The sequence below is a fragment of the Coregonus lavaretus genome (genome assembly GCF_964263955.1).
Source record: "Coregonus lavaretus genome assembly, chromosome: 27".
In the NCBI taxonomy this organism is placed as follows: Eukaryota; Metazoa; Chordata; class Actinopteri; order Salmoniformes; family Salmonidae; genus Coregonus; species Coregonus lavaretus.
The window spans coordinates 19,130,916-19,148,902 of NC_140014.1; the positions used below are offsets into that span (position 1 = coordinate 19,130,916).

Below are 17,987 nucleotides of genomic sequence, written 5' to 3' on the forward strand. Positions count from 1 at the left end.
TTATGCTCTTTGTATCCATAGAGACACATTTTTTTCTTATAGCCAATCAGTAATTGGGAAAACAATCATTTGGAATGGCTGAAGCTTTAACTGTGTGTGTGTGTGTGTGTGTGTGTGTGTGTGTGTGTGTGTGTGTGTGTGTGTGTGTGTGTGTGTGTGTGTGTGTGTGTGTGTGTGTGTGTGTGTGTGTGTGTGTGTGTGTGTGTGTGTGTGTGTGAGAGAGAGAGAGAGAGAATGTATGAGAGAGCATTAGTAGGCCTACTGGGAGCATTAGTAAGTTCCAGGACTTTTGTATTGTCTTAACTTGTTCATGATGAATATGCCATTAAAAGCATTCTGTTGCCATAAAAACATTCCAGTCCCTACATGCCTATAACTTAATACACTGCTTTTTTTTATAATGGAAAAATCTTATTTAGCACCAAATTTGAGCAAATAAGAAATTAGCGATTAATCGTGATTAACTAGAGAATTTAATGCGATTAATCACAATGAATTATTTTAAACGTTTGACAGCCCTAGTGTGCATGTTATGTGTTTATAGGCTTATGTAGTGTGTGTGTTGGGGTGTCAGTGTAAGTATATGTGAGTGTGCAGGTATTGTCCAGTGTGTGTGCATAGTCAGTGCAAGAGAGTTAGTGCAAAAAAGGGTCAATGCAGGTAGTCCTGGTAGCCATTTGATTAGCTATTTAGCAGTCTTGTTTGGAAGTCTTACGGCTTGGGGGTAGAAGCTGTTCAGGGTCCTGTTGGTACCGCTTGCCGTGCAGTAGCAGAGAGAACAGTCTGCGGCTTGGGTGGTACTGGGCCATACGCACTACCCTCTGTAGCGCCTTGCGGTCAGATGCCAAGCAGTTGCAATACCAAGCGGTGATGCTGCCAGTCAAGATGCTTTCAATTATGAAGCTGTATAACTTTTTGAGGGCCCATGACAAATCTTTTCAGCCTACTGAGGGGAAAGAGGCGTTGTCGTACCCTCTTCACGACTGTGTTGGTGTGTTTGGACCATGATAGATCCTTAGTGATGTGGACACCGGGGAACTTAAGGCTTTCGATCCGCTCCACTACAGCCCCATTGATGTGAATGGGGGCGTGCTCGGTCCTCCGTTTCCTATAGTCCACAATCAGCTCCTTTGTCTTACTGACGTTGAGGGAGAGGTTGTTGTCCTGGCACCACACTGCTAGGTCTCTGACCTACCCCCTATAGGCTGTTTCATCGTCGTCAGAGATCAGGCCTACCACTGGCGTGTCGTCTGCGAACTTTATGATGGTGTTGGAGTCGTGTGCGGTCACACAGTCGTGGGTGAACAGGGAGTACAGGAGGGGACTAAGCACGCAACACTGAGGGGCCCTCGAGTTGAGGGTCAGCGTGGTGGATGTGTTGTTGCCTACCCTCACCACCTGGGGGTGGCCCGTCAGGAAGTCCAGGATCCAGTTGCAGGGGGAGGTGTTCAGTCCCAGGGACCTTAGCTTAGCTTTAGCTTTGAGGGCACTATGGTGTTGAATGCTGAGCTGTAGTCAATGAACAGCATTCTCACGTAGATGTTCCTTTTTTCCAAGTGGGAAAGGGCAGTGTTGAGTGCAATAGAGATTGCGTCATCTGTGGATCTGTTGGGGCGGAATGCGAATTGGAGTGGGTCTAGGGTGTCTGGTGTTGATGTGTGCCATGACCAGCCTTTCAAAGCATTTAATGGCTACAGATGTGAGTGCTACGGGGCGATAGTCATTTAGACAGGTTATCTTGGCATTCTTGGGCACAGGGACAATGGTGGTCTGCTTGAAACATGTAGGTATTACAAACTGGGTCAGGAACATGATAACCATGTTAACAGTCTGATGTTTAGACAAAACAAACAATGAAAAGCCACACAAGGACATCTTGGCCAACTTGTAATGCTTTACAAAGCAAGTAGCAAGCAAGGTATCACGCATTATACAATGGGTGGGTCTAATTTTGAATGCTGATTGGTTAAAACCGCGTTCCAGTCGGTGTCTATTCTACAAGGTACCACCAGCTAAGGCTATGACACAGACAGAAGGGGTAACCCAGACAAGTCACATGGGCTATAAAGCTGAAGCGTTAGAACGTTCTCACCACCAAATATGGTAGTGAGAGGAAGTCCAGTCGGGGGTAGTGGGAGAGGATGGAACTAGGTGAAACTGGGCCGAAACTTCTGCTAATTTTCTCATTAATGAAACATCTGATCTCAATACATTTTTCTGTTCCCAAAACTAGCATCTGTTACGGACACAGTACACTAAGTTTTATTGACTTGAAGCTTTGCCAAAGTTTTAAAAAATGGCGTTGTTTAGAAGGAGTGCAAGGTCGAATTGAGTTTGTGCACACAGTAAACTTATGCAAATGTTTGCTACAACACGCCAATAGGATCTCACTAGCCCGTGCTTCACTTTGCCCACCATGCTTCATTTGTTCCCACTGTAAACAACATCAATTAACTATATTGGGTTAGTTATATATAGATCTTCGATTTGAACCGTCATCCAACTCAGAATTCGAACTCGGGCCTCTTCCTCAAGCTCCGACTTTCCGACCTAAAGATCACTGACGTCATGACTTAACCTCGTGTTTTTCCGAGTTCTCAGTTGTTTTGAACGCGGCATCATTTCACTTGCTCTGTGTATTTTGAACTTTGAACGGAACCGCGAGAAGATTTGGACAAAGCCGATTGGATGGTAAAGCCCAATGACGTGTTCAAACGTGTAGTCCTAAACAAGAAACTCGTTTGAAAAATGAAAAGTATTTTTCATTAAATGTCAATTATTTACGGCAGACTCTAAAACTACTCAAATGTAATACTTCCCTAAAAAAAAAAGTGTCCATTTACATTTCAACATTAGGACTACATTTACCATGTCATGTGGCTCCTGCGCGCTCACTGACTATACCGGGAAATTCCGCAAGACTTCCTGGTTGACCAATGGATTTTTCTGGCGAACCAAATCTTAGAAAAATGTAGTTCTATTTTTATTTGTAAAATGGCACTTTACTATACTGTGATGGCAAGGTGATACCAGTAGTGACCGTTCAACCAGGTTGCATTGCTTTCTAAATGCGGCGAAATGGACAACCGTTGTTATTGTTGTGCATCAAAGTTCACTCTCTTCAGGTCAAAGTTCACTCTCTTCAGGAAAGTGGTTTGCTTGTGCCCCCTACCCTACTCCTTTTAAGTTTTTGTAGTTGGAGATTTTACCTCATGCCATTGTCAAATTATCTGGTACAGGTTCAAACGTCTTGTTTTATGTTTTGATTGTCATCCTTTACAGTTGGGCTGTGAGAACTGCAGGCGTTCCTTTTGCTCGGGTTGTGCCTAGCTGTGGCAACACCCAGCAGAAGGTCTGCAAGCAATCGTCATGGGAATCTCACAAGGTGGAGTTATGATGTAACTTTGCACCAAAGCATTAGGACTATGCAATATCATGATATTTGATGGACTGGTCTTGCTTGCTCACTGAATAATATTTTGTCGGTGGAGAAAACCAAAATAATACGTCAAGATGCTCCCAGCCTGAAAACTACAAAAAGTGAGTACAGATGGGTTGTTAAGTTGACTGTTTGCTACATATTGTTTATCGGTAGATATCATAACGCCTTTTATATTGTGTTTGCTCAGGCGTGTTGCTGCACTTGAGGCCAAACAAGGACGACTGATACCATCCCATGGACCAGAGGGCAGCAGAAATGCCAAACTAGGCCTCATTCCAACCAAAGGTCTGAGTTAAGAGGACCTGGCCATCGCTGAGAGGCAGCAAAAGCTGAAAGAGGACACTAAATGAAGTGAGCACTCAGCACCACTGAGTACTGTCTAACACACTATGTTCCAATAGGCTATATCTTTACTGATACCTGAACTTATACCTTATGCCTTTTGTTTAGAGTCCTGTCAGAAAAATAGATTTAATCTCGTCTGGCTGCCCTGAAGCCTCCTATCCAGCCTGTGCCCTCTGCATGGGAGATGGAGGACCGCCTGGCAGCCTTACAGGGAAGACCTCCTCCCTCCCAAGCCCCTCCACCTGTGAGTCCCAGCATTAGACTACACATATTAGACTAAAACTTGCTGTGTTGCTGCTGTTTGACCTCATATTCATGCTGTATCCAAATCCTTCAGGTCTTAGTGAAGCCCCATTGTTGCAGTAAGTTCGTTTTGTGGCTCTGTGCAGGTACACCAGCCCCTTGATGTTCGGACCCAGACAGAAGAAGCCAATGATCTGATCACTCAGTTGTTAGAGGAAATTGACATAGACACCCAACAACCAAATCCCGAAGGTATTTGGATTCTTCCCCCCTGTAACTGTACCAACTTCAATTAAAAAGTGGTATGTGTGAGGTATTACTGATTTGGTCAGTAGTTTAATCTTTATTCAAAGAGAACAATTCAATGGCTTCCTACTCTATCAAGCTGCTAAGTTATGTTGTAAATGCTAAATCTATTTCCCAACCATCACCTTGTTTCTATTCCAGGTGTGGACGGCCCCATGAATGACCTGAACAAACAGGAGGGGGACCGGCTGGAGGAGAACCTGGATAATGGGGGTGGGCTGCAGGATGCAGCCAGGCAGCTGGAGGATGAGAAGAACCGCCTGCTGGCAGACTCCATGGAGGATCTGAGACAGGACCGCTGCTCCCAGGAACAGGTCCTATAGATGTCCAAAAGGCTTGCCCAGCTCAAGGGACAGGACCCTGACAAGGGTAAATTACTAATTGTAGATTGTTTCCCATATAAATACTTAATATAGCATCACACCTTAGCTATGAGAGAAATGGAGGAGAGGAAACCCTATTTCAACATTCACTGGGTGCTATGTGTGAATGCCTCAGTGTGGTCACGTGTTTACTTGTTTAGGTGATGTCATATGTGTTGTGTTATGTTTTCTAATGTTGTGCTGTAACAGTGTTCTGTCATGTTGTGTTTCAGTCACCATGGAGGACTTCCAACACCCTGACAGCAAGGACAAGACTGAGGAAGAGGCCATAACGAAGATACTGAAAAAGGTCCGCAACTAAAAGGAGAACCTACTTTAAATATGCACTCTCAAAGGATACTTTGTTCTTTTACATTCCTACCCATGGTGGGGATCAGAGTATGTGAGCGAGGAGCGGAGTGTGCCCAATTTGACTGGAGCGAGATTCCCAAAGGCTGGAGCGTCGGCCTTCTCGCCCGCTCCAATTTCGCTCCAGTAGCGCTCACTTCACGAGCTCAGGGCATGCCCGGCCCAGCATGCATTTGTAGTCTACTTGTGTGCTACTATAGCCCCTTGCTTTAGCTACTGTCATTTACTCCATATTTTCATAAAGAAACTGATAAAACACACAGGTGCTAAATCAAGGTGACATACAAAGATGAGGACCAAGAGCAAGAGAGGGAGTGTGGTGATGTAGTGTCCACAACTAAAGAATTATCATGGAATCTGAAAAGACACATCCCAAAAGAATGATGGTGTACTTACTACGTGCACATGCTAAAGGAATGAGGTGGGTAGATAACTAAGTGTGTCATTGTAGCAAAGTATTTATAAACTAAAAATAAGATCTCTTAAAAGTTTTGTTCATTTTTGTTCTATTATCTATATATTAGGCCATACTTTTGGCCCAAAAGGCCTGGTGTATTCCCACATTCAAGGAGCTTTCTGTTTTGATTGGGTTATTTTGCCTAAAAACCTTTAGGCCTACCTATAGAAAAATAAAAACAACAACTCTGCATCTCTGCCCAGCCTGGCAAGAGAGGCCAAAAGGCTCTGCAAGGGTTGAGAGGATATTCTCCGCTGCTGGCCGGCTTGCCAGGCACCATCGCATGAGCCTGAAGCCACAGACTGGCCACACTCGTGTTTCTAAAAATGAATTCAAAGGCACTAATAAGTCATTTTTTGTTTAATTTGTATTTAATTCTAATTAACTCACAGCCTATATGTGCAATTTATAGACTATAATGATTTAATACAACGAAATGTTGTTTAAATGCTGCACACTTTATGTCCCTACCAGCCTATTGTGTCGCACTCGCAAATGCTTCACAATGTATTTCTTTGTAGGCTATAGCCTTGAAATAATATAAATAATATAGCCTAAATAATTCGTTTTCGTTCTTAGGCTCCCTGTCTGGCTCCTGACCTATTTAGAGTGTTTTTATATGCCGTTTAATGACATCTAGCCTATTTAAAATGATGTTCGCTTCATACATTCACCTTTTCATGTTTATTCAAATACTTTTCATTGAAATCCATATGGTTTGGTTTCAATACTTAAAAAAACAATTGGTAGGTCCAGGTAGTCACAGAAATAGATGGGTGTGGGTTAAATTGTGATTTTTTTTCCTGTGAGCGTGGAGCGGTTTTTAGTGGAGCGGAAGGAGAGGACATGGAGTGCTGGAGCGGTGAGCAAGCACTGCTCCATGAGCGATGAGCAGGATTTCCAACCGCTCAACTCCGCTCACTTACTCTGGTGGGATGCATACCAACCACATTTTAGATAGTGCTACTTTTCATAACCACAAGAGGCTGCTGCTTTGTCATTTTACTTATAAATATCATAATTGAAAGAGACAATTGAACCTATGATCTGGTAACAATGTGAATAGGAATGATAAAGCATATTGTGGCAATTATTAACTCATTCCCAGCTCATGGAAGAAGCTGCATTGGATGAGGCCAGTGGCTACAACATACCTCCTGAGCACAGTGGCCCAAGGAACACAGAAAAGACAGCCGCCCACAAGAAACAGGTAATAATCCTGCAGTCCTCTTTGAACACATATAATTCGAAGGCTGCATTTACACAGGAAGCCCAATTCGTATCTTTAGACAATTATTTGCATATCTGATACCTATCAGATTTTCCCCCTAATGTGTAAACGGCAAAAAAACACATGGAATCTGATATTTGGACTTCCAATTCATACCACCTCCTTTTGTGGACCTCAATCCTGATACAAACTCGATCCTCCATATGCAACCTTTGTCTGGACTCTCAGATCAGATATTTTTTTGCTCCTAAGTGTTTTTTAGTTTTTTACATAACCTGCCATTACCATGAAAACCACTCCAAAATGTAACGAAACAGTGACAGTAAATGAGCATTGCATCTGTGCTACTTCAGAGGCTACATCAGTGTGAATGCGCTAATCGGATATGGGTCACATGTAAATCTGAGTGAGGACAGAAAAAAAGAGATCAGATATAGAAAGAATATCAGATTTGGGTTCTTAGGGAAGCTGTGCAAACACAGCCAAAGAATCCCACAAATAAAACAGACGGTAAAAGTACAAAATTAAGTATATATTTGTTTGATCTATGTTTAAGACACCAGTTGTGTCGTCTTCATCGTCGAGGACCCCAGCAGCTGCCCTGGCCAGTCAGGCTTCAGACAGTGATGAGGATGAGCTTCCCTGGTGCTGCATCTGTAACCAGGACGCCTCCATCCTCTGTCACACCTGTGATGGGGATCATTACTGCAACCGCTGTTTCAGGTACTGCACAATACTACTACTACTACGGCCACATAACTCGAGCAAATCATTACATTGACATCTATGCAATGATTTACAAGAAAGTGAAGTTGCACGCAATTCGTCCCTGTTTGCTTCTCATGTTTTTTTCAAACATGACCTAGATAAATCTTGTATAAACTTCTGTCATTCTGCAGAGCAGTACATGTATGAAGTATTCAGTATGTTAAATGATCAATCTGCTCTCCGTTTCCCCAAGGAGGGCCATGATACGTTTGACAGGAAAGAGGGCCGCACAGCTAGTTACACAGCACCTATGATAAACAAGAAGAAGAAGAAGAAGAAGACTACGTGAGACTGCAGGCGCTGGCATCAATATTTCCTGGAGTCACTCTAAAAGATGTGTACTATACCTTTTTAAGAGGCTTTACAGTATTTTTGGAATTCTGAAGGATCACAAAGCGAAGGCTTATCCAAACACTACTACCTGTCTTTAGGGTTGCAAAATTCTGTTAACTTTCCCAAAGTGCCCTGGTTTTCCAGAAATCCTGGTTGGAAGATTGCTGGAATTACGAGGGAATAAGCAGTGGTGTAAAGTACTTACTAAAGAAAATAATGTACTTTTTACTCCATTTTCCCTGACACCCAAAAGTACTCGTTACGTTTTGAATGCTTAGCAGGACAGAAAAATTGTCTAATTCACGCACTTATCAAGAGAACATCCATGGTCATCCCTACTGCCTCTGATCTGGCAGACTCACTAAACACACTTGCTTCGTTTGTAAATTATGTCTGAGTGTTGGAGTGTGCTCCTGGCTATCCGTAAATTAAAAAAAGAAGACAATGGTGCCGTCTGGTTTGCTTAATACAAGGAATTTGAAATGATTTCTACTTTTACTTTCGGTACTTAAGTATATTTTAGCAATTACATTTACTTTTGATACTTAAGTGTATTTAAAAACAAATAATTTTAGACTTTTACTCAAGTAGTATTTTACTGGGTGACTTTGACTTTTACTTGAGTTATTTTCTATTAAGGTATCTTTACTTTTAATCAAGTATGACAATTGGGTACTTTTACCACCACTGGGAATAAGCATTAAATCCGGTAATCCTCGAACCAGGATTTCTGGAAAACCAGGGAATTTTTGGAAATTTACAAGAATTTTGCAACCCTACAGTACCTGTTTTACAAAGAGACTATGAAGAAACCCTGATTATGTTGCTAATCTAGTGTAATACAAATCAAATCAAATCAAATTGTATTGGTCACATGCGCTGAATACAACAGGTGCAGACATTACAGTGAAATGCTTACTTACAGCCCTTAACCAACAGTGCATTTATTTTTAACAAAAAAAGTAAAAATAAAAGAACAACAAAAAAAAGTGTTGAGAAAAAAAAAAAAGAGCAGAAGTAAAATAAAGTGACAGTAGGGAGGCTATATATACAGGGGGGTACCGTTGCAGAGTCAATGTGCGGGGGCACCGGCTAGTTGAGGTAGTTGAGGTAATATGTACATGTGGGTAGAGTTAAAGTGACTATGCATAAATAATTAACAGAGTAGCAGCAGCGTAAAAAGGATGGGGTGGGGGGGCAGTGCAAATAGTCCGGGTAGCCATGATTAGCTGTTCAGGAGTCTTATGGCTTGGGGGTAGAAGCTGTTGAGAAGTCTTTTGGACCTAGAATTGGCACTCCGGTACCGCTTGCCGTGCGGTAGCAGAGAGAACAGTCTATGACTAGGGTGGCTGGAGTCTTTGACAATTTTGAGGACCTTCCTCTGACACCGCCTGGTATAGAGGTCCTGGATGGCAGGAAGCTTGGCCCCAGTGATGTACTGGGCCGTACGCACTACCCTCTGTAGTGCCTTGCGGTCGGAGGCCAAGCAGTTGCCATACCAGGCGGTGATGCAACCAGTCAGGATGCTCTCGATGGTGCAGCTATAGAATTTTTTGAGGATCTGAGGACCCATGCCAAATCTTTTCAGTCTCCTGAGGGGGAATAGGCTTTGTCGTGCCCTCTTCACGACTGTCTTAGTGTGTTTGGACCATGATAGTTCGTTGGTGATGTGGACACCAAGGAACTTGAAGCTCTCAACCTGTTCCACTACAGCCCCGTCGATGAGAATGGGGGCGTGCTCAGTCCTCTTTTTTTTCCTGTAGTCCACAATCATCTCCTTTGTCTTGGTCACGTTGAGGGAGAGGTTGTTGTCCTGGCACCACACGGCCAGGTCTCTGACCTCCTCCCTATAGGCTGTCTCATCGTTGTCGGTGATCAGGCCTACCACTGTTGTGTCGTCTGCAAACTTAATGATGGTGTTGGAGTCGTGCCTGGCCATGCAGTCATGGGTGAACAGAGATTACAGGAGGGGACTGAGCACGCACCCCTGAGGGGCCCCCGTGTTGAGGATCAGTGTGGCAGATGTGTTGTTACCTACCCTTACCACCTGGGGGCGGCCCGTCAGGAAGTCCAGGATCCAGTTGCAGAGGGAGGTGTTTAGTCCCAGGATCCTTAGCTTAGTGATGAGCTTAGAGGGCACTATGGTGTTGAATGCTGAGCTGTAGTCAATGAATAGCATTCTCACGTAGGTGTTCCTCTTGTCCAGGTGGGAAAGGGCAGTGTGGAGTGCAATAGAGATTGCATCATCTGTGGATCTGTTGGGGCGGTATGCAAATTGGAGTGGGTCTAGGGTTTCTGGGATAATGCTGTTGATGTGAGCCATGACCAGCCTTTCAAAGCACTTCATGGCTACAGACGTCAGTGCTACGGGTCGGTAGTCATTTAGGCAGGTTATCTTAGAGTCCTTGGGCACGGGGACTATGGTGGTCTGCTTGAAACATGTTGGTATTACAGACTCAGTCAGGGACATGTTGAAAATGTCAGTGAAGACACTTGCCAGTTGGTCAGCACATGCTCGGAGTACACGTCCTGGTAATCCGTCTGGCCCTGCGGCCTTGTGAATGTTGACCTGCTTAAAAGTCTTACTCACATCGGCTACGGAGAGCGTGATCACATAGTCATCCGGAACAGCTGGTGCTCTCATGCATGCTTCAGTGTTGCTAATACACAGTAATATGTCAAGTGTAATTATAGATTCCTTCAAAATGGCTATACTATAAGTAACATTATGGGGTTGCATTAGCATAATTTAATGCTTGCGATAGCTACATAATAACTGTATTGTAGATTCACATGACGTTCACATATAATCCAGTAATCCAATCAATATCAGTCAATTACTTGTGGACTATGCATTGCCAATAATATGTAATATCTGTTTAATATCGACTTACATGTCACGATCGTCATATATAGAGGAGGACCAAGGCGCAGCGTTGAAGGCGAACATGTTTATTTATAGACTGATCACACGATCAAAACAACAAAACGATGACGTGACAGTCAATGGTAATACACAAACCAAATACGAACAAGAAACCACACCAAATGAATGCCTAACGGCTACCTAAGTATGACTCCCAATCAGAGACAACGAGCTACAGCCGTCTCTGATTGGGAGCCACCCTGGCCAACATAGAATTACAAAACCAGAAAGTGAAACCTAGAACACACATAGACTATACACACCCTGGCTCAACATATTAGAGTCCCCAGAGCCAGGGCGTGACAGTACCCCCCCCTAAAGGCGCGGACTCCGACCGCGCCCACCAAATACCACAGGGGGGTGACCGGGTGGGCACTCCGCTTAGGCGGCGGATCCGGCTCCGGCCCTGATCCCCGCTCCCTCTCTAACCCCCCAAAGTACCCCTGGTCCGGTCTGGCCCCGCTGGCCGGAGCTGGACTGCACACTGGTGGAGCGGATTGCTCTAGCTCCGGCGTGAAGCATCTGACCGGTGCCGGACCAGCCGCCGGTGGAACAGGCACGGGCTGTGCCGGACTGACGACGCACACCACTGGCTTGGTGTGGGGAGCAGGAGCGGGCCGAGCCGGGCTGTCGAATCGCACCACTGACTTGGTGCGGGGAGCAGGAACGGGCCGAGCCGGGCTGACGAAGCGCACCACTGACTTGGTGCGGGGAGCAGGAACGGGCCGAGCCGGGCTGACGAAGCGCACCACTGACTTGGTGCGGGGAGCAGGAACGGGCCGAGCCGGGCTGACGAAGCGCACCACTGACTTGGTGCGGGGAGCAGGAACGGGCCGAGCCGGGCTGACGAAGCGCACCACTGACTTGTGGTCCTCTGTAGCTCAGCTGGTAGAGCACGGCGCTTGTAACGCCAAGGTAGTGGGTTCGATCCCCGGGACCACCCATACACAAAAATGTATGCACGCATGACTGTAAGTCGCTTTGGATAAAAGCGTCTGCTAAATGGCTTATTATTATTATTATTATTATTATTATTATTATTATTATTATTATTATTATTATTATTATTATTATTATTATTATTATTATTATTATTATTATTATTATTATTATTATTATTATTACTTGGTGCGGGGAGCAGGAACGGGCCGAGCCGGACTGACGAAGCGCACCACTGACTTGGTGCGGGGAGCAGGAACGGGCCGAGCCGGGCTGACGAAGCGCACCACTGACTTGGTGCGGGGAGCAGGAACAGGCCGGACCGTACTGGGGACACACACCACTGGTCCTACGCAGGGATCTGGAATGGGCCGGACCGGACTGGTAACACACCCCAGTACCTCTCGCCGTGCCTCTACACCTTCCACCCCCTCTTCGACCAGTGGCCCCCGTAACCTGGCGGCCTCCTCTGCCAATCCGCTGGGCCGCTCTGCCGCGGTCTCCTGCTGGCCCGTCGTCCACGGCGTTAGCCCCCCCCCTAAACATTTTCTGGCCGTCTCTCCTACCCGTGGACCAGGTCTCCATGTCCCTCGCCAGCCTTTCGCCCTTCTGCCTCAATGTCAAGCCCTTCTCTTCCTCATTCGGCTTGACCCAGTCGAGGAGGCGAAGGAGATCTGCTAGAGATCTCCCTGGCGATGGCTCCTGGACACGCTGCTTGGTCAAGTCTTGGTGGTTTCTTCTGTCACGATCGTCATATATAGAGGAGGACCAAGGCGCAGCGTTGAAGGCGAACATGTTTATTTATAGACTGATCACACGATCAAAACAACAAAACGATGACGTGACAGTCAATGGTAATACACAAACCAAATACGAACAAGAAACCACACCAAATGAATGCCTAACGGCTACCTAAGTATGACTCCCAATCAGAGACAACGAGCTACAGCCGTCTCTGATTGGGAGCCACCCTGGCCAACATAGAATTACAAAACCAGAAAGTGAAACCTAGAACACACATAGACTATACACACCCTGGCTCAACATATTAGAGTCCCCAGAGCCAGGGCGTGACATTACATTTAATTTGTGAGGTTAGTCTAACTTACTATCACAAAATGTTTAACATTATTGTCTTTTAGCATTACCCACCCTAACCCTTTGGATTTTGGTCCAATTAAATAAAGTTATCTGGGCAATTTGATGTGCTACCTCAATTGTAGTGCACTTGAATTGGCTTGCAGATTTCTTATTTGTTGTCATGATACTGAGATGTTGAGTTGGTAACAACACACTCATGCACGTCGCACAAACACAAGTTGCTCATTTGGGATGATGTACGGTCCCAGATAAATGTCAGCTTCTCACTAGAGGCTCACAGAGGAGCCAGTATAAAAGGATTAGTGAAGGCTTAGTTGTCTTTTGGCAGGCCGCATAGTCTGTGTTGTGATCTGTCTTTGGCTGGCACTCTGACATTATTGTTGCTTTTCCTGTAGCTGTGTGTAATGTAGATCTAAGGGATGTAAATAATGTCTGTATGAGAGATTTAAAAAAGTGATTTCCTTTATAGCTTTTTTGCTATGTGCCCTACTTCACACACCACTAATATAATAACCATGAAAGACTCACTATTTTGGCATACCCCTCTAGGGGTCCTCCACTCATACACTAGGACAGCCACAGTTTCAGAAAGGCTGGAGAGAGGATTTATTTTAGGAGAGTTTCTGTAATGAAGACCTTTACCAGATTACCGTCAGTGTATGACAGAGAGAGCGGGGCAGAGTGCAGTTTCATCAGGGCGCATTACCGTATGGCTCACTCTGGAGAGACATAATGAATCTCACCTCCAGGGGTTTAGTCCATTAAGAGCCAGATGGAGGCCACTCTGTGTTTGCCTACCTTGGTTATCCCACACAGTGACCACAGGCAGGACATGGACAGGTATAATGGATGCAGATAGAGATAATGGGCCACCTTTTTGCTACAGTTGTTACCTATGTTGCTGATATATTGTCATTTTCAATCAAGTCCCTTGTTTCAACTAGACACTACCTCCGATCAGAAAGAGGACATTTAGACTCACAAGTGAGAATGAAAATCTCAAATACAATTTTATTGGTCTCATACACATTTAGCAGATGTCATTGCGGGTGTAGCGAAATGCTTGTAAAGCGAAATGTACAGTATGTATATGTACAGTGAGGGAAAAAAAGTATATGATCCCCTGCTGATTTTGTACGTTTGCCCACTGACAAAGACATGATCAGTCTATAATTTTAATGGTAGGTTTATTTGAACAGTGAGAGACAGAATGACAACAAAAAAATCCAGAAAAACGCATGTCAAAAATGTTATAAATTGATTAGCATTTTAATGAGGGAAATAAGTATTTGACCCCTCTGCAAAACATGACTTAGTACTTGGTGGCAAAACCCTTGTTGGCAATCACAGAGGTCAGATGATTATTGTAGTTGGTCACCAGGTTTGCACACATCTCAGGAGGGATTTTGTTCCACTCCTCTTTGCAGATCTTCTCCAAGTCATAAAGGTTTCGAGGCTGACGTTTGGCAACTCGAACCTTCAGCTCCCTCCACAGATTTTCTATGTGATTTAGGTCTGGAGACTGGCTAGGCCACTCCAGGACCTTAATGTGCTTGTTCTTGAGCCACTCCTTTGTTGCCTTGGCCGTGTGTTTTGGGTCATTGTCATGCTGGAATATCCATCCACGACCCATTTTCAATGCCCTGGCTGAGGGAAGGAGGTTCTCACCCAAGATTTGACGGTACATGGCCCCGTCCATCGTCCCTTTGATGCGGTGAAGTTGTCCTGTCCCCAAAGCATAATGTTTCCACCTCCATGTTTGACGGTGGGGATGGTGTTCTTGGGGTCATAGGCAGCATTCCTCCTCCTCCAAACACGGTGAGTTGAGTTGATGCCAAAGAGTTCCATTTTGGTCTCATCTGACCACAACACTTTCACCCAGTTCTCCTCTGAATCATTCAGATGTTCATTGGCAAACTTCAGACGGCCCTGTATATGTGCTTTCTTGAGCAGGGGGATCTTGCGGGTGCTGCAGGATTTCAGTCCTTTACGGCGTAGTGTGTTACCAATTGTTTTCTTGGTGACTATGGTCCCAGCTGCCTTGAGATCATTGACAAGATCCTCCTGTGTAGTTCTGGGCTGATTCCTCACCGTTCTCATGATCATTGCAACTCCATGAGGTGAGATCTTGCATGGAGCCCCAGGCCGAGGGAGATTGACAGTTCTTTTGTGTTTCTACAATTTGCGAATAATCGCACCAACTGTTGTCACCTTCTCACCATGCTGCTTGGCGATGGTCTTGTAGCCCATTCCAGCCTTGTGTAGGTCTACAATCTTGTCCCTGACATCCTTGGAGAGCTCTTTGGGCTTGGCCATGGTGGAGAGTTTGGAACCTGATTGATTGATTGCTTCTGTGGACAGGTGTCTTTTATACAGGTAACAAGCTGAGATTAGGAGCACTCCCTTTAAGAGTGTGCTCCTAATCAGCTCGTTACCTGTATAAAAGACACCTGGGAGCCAGAAATCTTTCTGATTGAGAGGGGGTCAAATACTTATTTCCCTCATTAAAAATGCAAATCAATTTATAACATTTTCGACATGCGTTTTGTTGTTATTCTGTCTCTCACTGTTCAAATAAACCTACCATTAAAATTATAGACTGATCATTTCTTTGTCAGTGGGCAAACATATAAAATCAGCAGGGGATCAAATACTTTTTTCCCTCACTGTATGTGTATATATATATACACTGCTCAAAAAAATAAAGGGAACACTTAAACAACACAATGTAACTCCAAGTCAATCACACTTCTGTGAAATCAAACTGTCCACTTAGGAAGCAACACTGATTGACAATACATTTCACATGCTGTTGTGCAAATGGAATAGACAACAGGTGGAAATTATAGGCAATTAGCAAGACACCCCCAATAAAGGAGAGGTTCTGCAGGTGGTGACCACAGACCACTTCTCAGTTCCTATGCTTCCTGGCTGATGTTTTGGTAACTTTTGAATGCTGGAGGTGCTTTCACTCTAGTGGTAGCATGAGACGGAGTCTACAACCCACACAACTATGTAAAGAAAAAAGTATTTAATACGATTATTTCATTCATTCAGATCTAGGATGTGTTATTTTAGTGTTCCCTTAATTTTTTTGAGCAGTGTATATTACTACCGGTCAAAAGTTTTAGAACACATACTCATTCAAGGGTTTTTCTTTATTTTTATTATTTTCTACATTGTAGAATAATAGTGAAGACATCAAAACTATGAAATAACACATATGGAATCATGTAGTAACCAAAAAAGTGTTAAACAAATAAAAATATATTTGAGATTTGAGATAATTCAAATAGCCACCCCTTGCCTTCATGACAGCTTTGCACACTCTTGGCATTCTCTCAATTAGCTTCATGAGGTAGTCACCTGGAATGCATTTCAATTAACAGGTGTGCATTCTTAAAAGTTAATTTGTGGAATTTCTTTCCTTCTTAATGCGTTTGAGCCAATCAGTTGTGTTGTGACAAGGTAGGGGGGTATACAGAATATAGCCCAATTTGGTAGAAGACCAAGTCCATATTATTGCAAGAACAGCTCAAATAAGCAAAGAGAAACAACAGTCCATCATTACTTTAAGGCAAGAAGGTCAGTCAATACGGAACATTTCAAGAACTTTGAATGTTTCTTCAAGTGCAGTCGCAAAAACCATCAAGCACTATGATGAAACTGGCTCTCATGAGGACCGCCACAGGAATGGAAGACCCAGAGTTGATTCTCTGCTGCAGAGGATAAGTTCAATAGAGTTACCAGCCTCAGAAATTGCAGCCCAAAGAAATGCTTCACAGAGTTCAAGTAACAGACACATCTCAACATCAACTGTTCAGAGGAGACTGTGTGAATCAGGGCTTCATGGTCGAATTGCTGCAAAGAAACCACTACTAAAGGACACCAATAAGAAGAAGAGACTTGCTTGGGCCAAGAAACACGAGCAATGGACATTAGACCAGTGGAACCAAAAATGTTACATTTTTGGTTCCAACCACCGTGTCTTTGTGAGACGCGGTGTGGGTGTATGGATGATCTCCTCATGTGTATTTCCCACCGTAAAGCATGGAGGAGGAGGTGTGATGGTGTGGGGGTGCTTTGCTGGTGACACTGTCTGTGTTTTATTTAGAATTCAAGGCACACTTAACCAGCATGGCTACCACAGCATTCTGCAGCTATACGCCATCCCATCTGGTTTGGGCTTAGTGGGACTATTATTTGTTTTTCAACAGGAAAATGACCCAACACACCTCCAGGCTGTGTAAGGGCTATTTTATCAAGAAGGAGAGTGATGGAGTGCTGCATCAGATGACCTGGCCACCACAACCCCCAGAGCTCAACCAAATTGAGATGGTTTGGGATGAGTCGGACCGCAGAGTGAAGGAAAAGCAACCAACAATTGCTCAGCATATGTGGGAATGTTGGAAAAGCATTCCAGGTGAGGCTGGTTGAGAGAATGCCAAGAGTGTGCAAAGCTGTCATCAAGGCAAAGGGTGGCTATTTGAAGAATCTCAAATATAAAATATATTTTGATTTGTTTAACACTGTTTTGGTTACTATATGATTCCATATGTGTTATTTCATAGTTGTGATGTATTCACTATTATTCTACAATGTAGAAAATAGTTTAAAAAATAAAGAAAAACCCTTGAATGAGTAGATGTTCTAAAACTTTTGACTGGTAGTGTATATACTGTATATATTTTTTTAAACAGGAAAATTTAGTTTTTGACTTTACTGGGCCTTTAACAAAAAACATGACTTCATGTGTAATTTGCATCAGAGCAACTGTGTGATAAAGTGCAAACATGCAGAATATTTAGAGTAATATTGAAATGCTTAAAGTGTAACATTGCCCCTCAATGATGTTGATTTATCCATTGGTGCTGATTTGATTTATATGTTGATGGGTGAAGACAAACATTGGGAGGGTTGGCCTTGCCACACTAGCACAGCCTAAAAACTGCCTTGGGGCTGCCATTCTCGCTGCCCTATTTCTGCTGGCATCGACTATTCAATCTCTTCCTCTCATCTTATACAGAGTCCCCAGTGTGAAGCGTGTAGCTTTTAGAACAATACCTATCGGCCACTGTTTTGATGCTTATAATACACTGACTGGCTTAATCCTTCAAAGAAATGACATGTCATCCATATACAGTAGGTAGACATCCAGAGCCTTG

General features: G+C 44.0%; 1 pseudogene across 1 annotated transcript; it reads left to right on the forward strand.

The window, feature by feature from the left end:
* The first annotated feature begins 3,078 nt into the window (after positions 1–3,078).
* On the forward strand, positions 3,079–7,812 carry LOC311102617 (abscission/NoCut checkpoint regulator-like; annotated as a pseudogene). Its single transcript has 12 exons — positions 3,079–3,150; positions 3,283–3,385; positions 3,487–3,540; positions 3,630–3,793; positions 3,893–4,031; positions 4,177–4,282; positions 4,478–4,705; positions 4,932–5,008; positions 6,633–6,734; positions 7,312–7,478; positions 7,655–7,664; positions 7,717–7,812. The product of its transcript is annotated as an abscission/NoCut checkpoint regulator-like (transcript).
* The last annotated feature ends 10,175 nt before the right edge of the window (positions 7,813–17,987 follow it).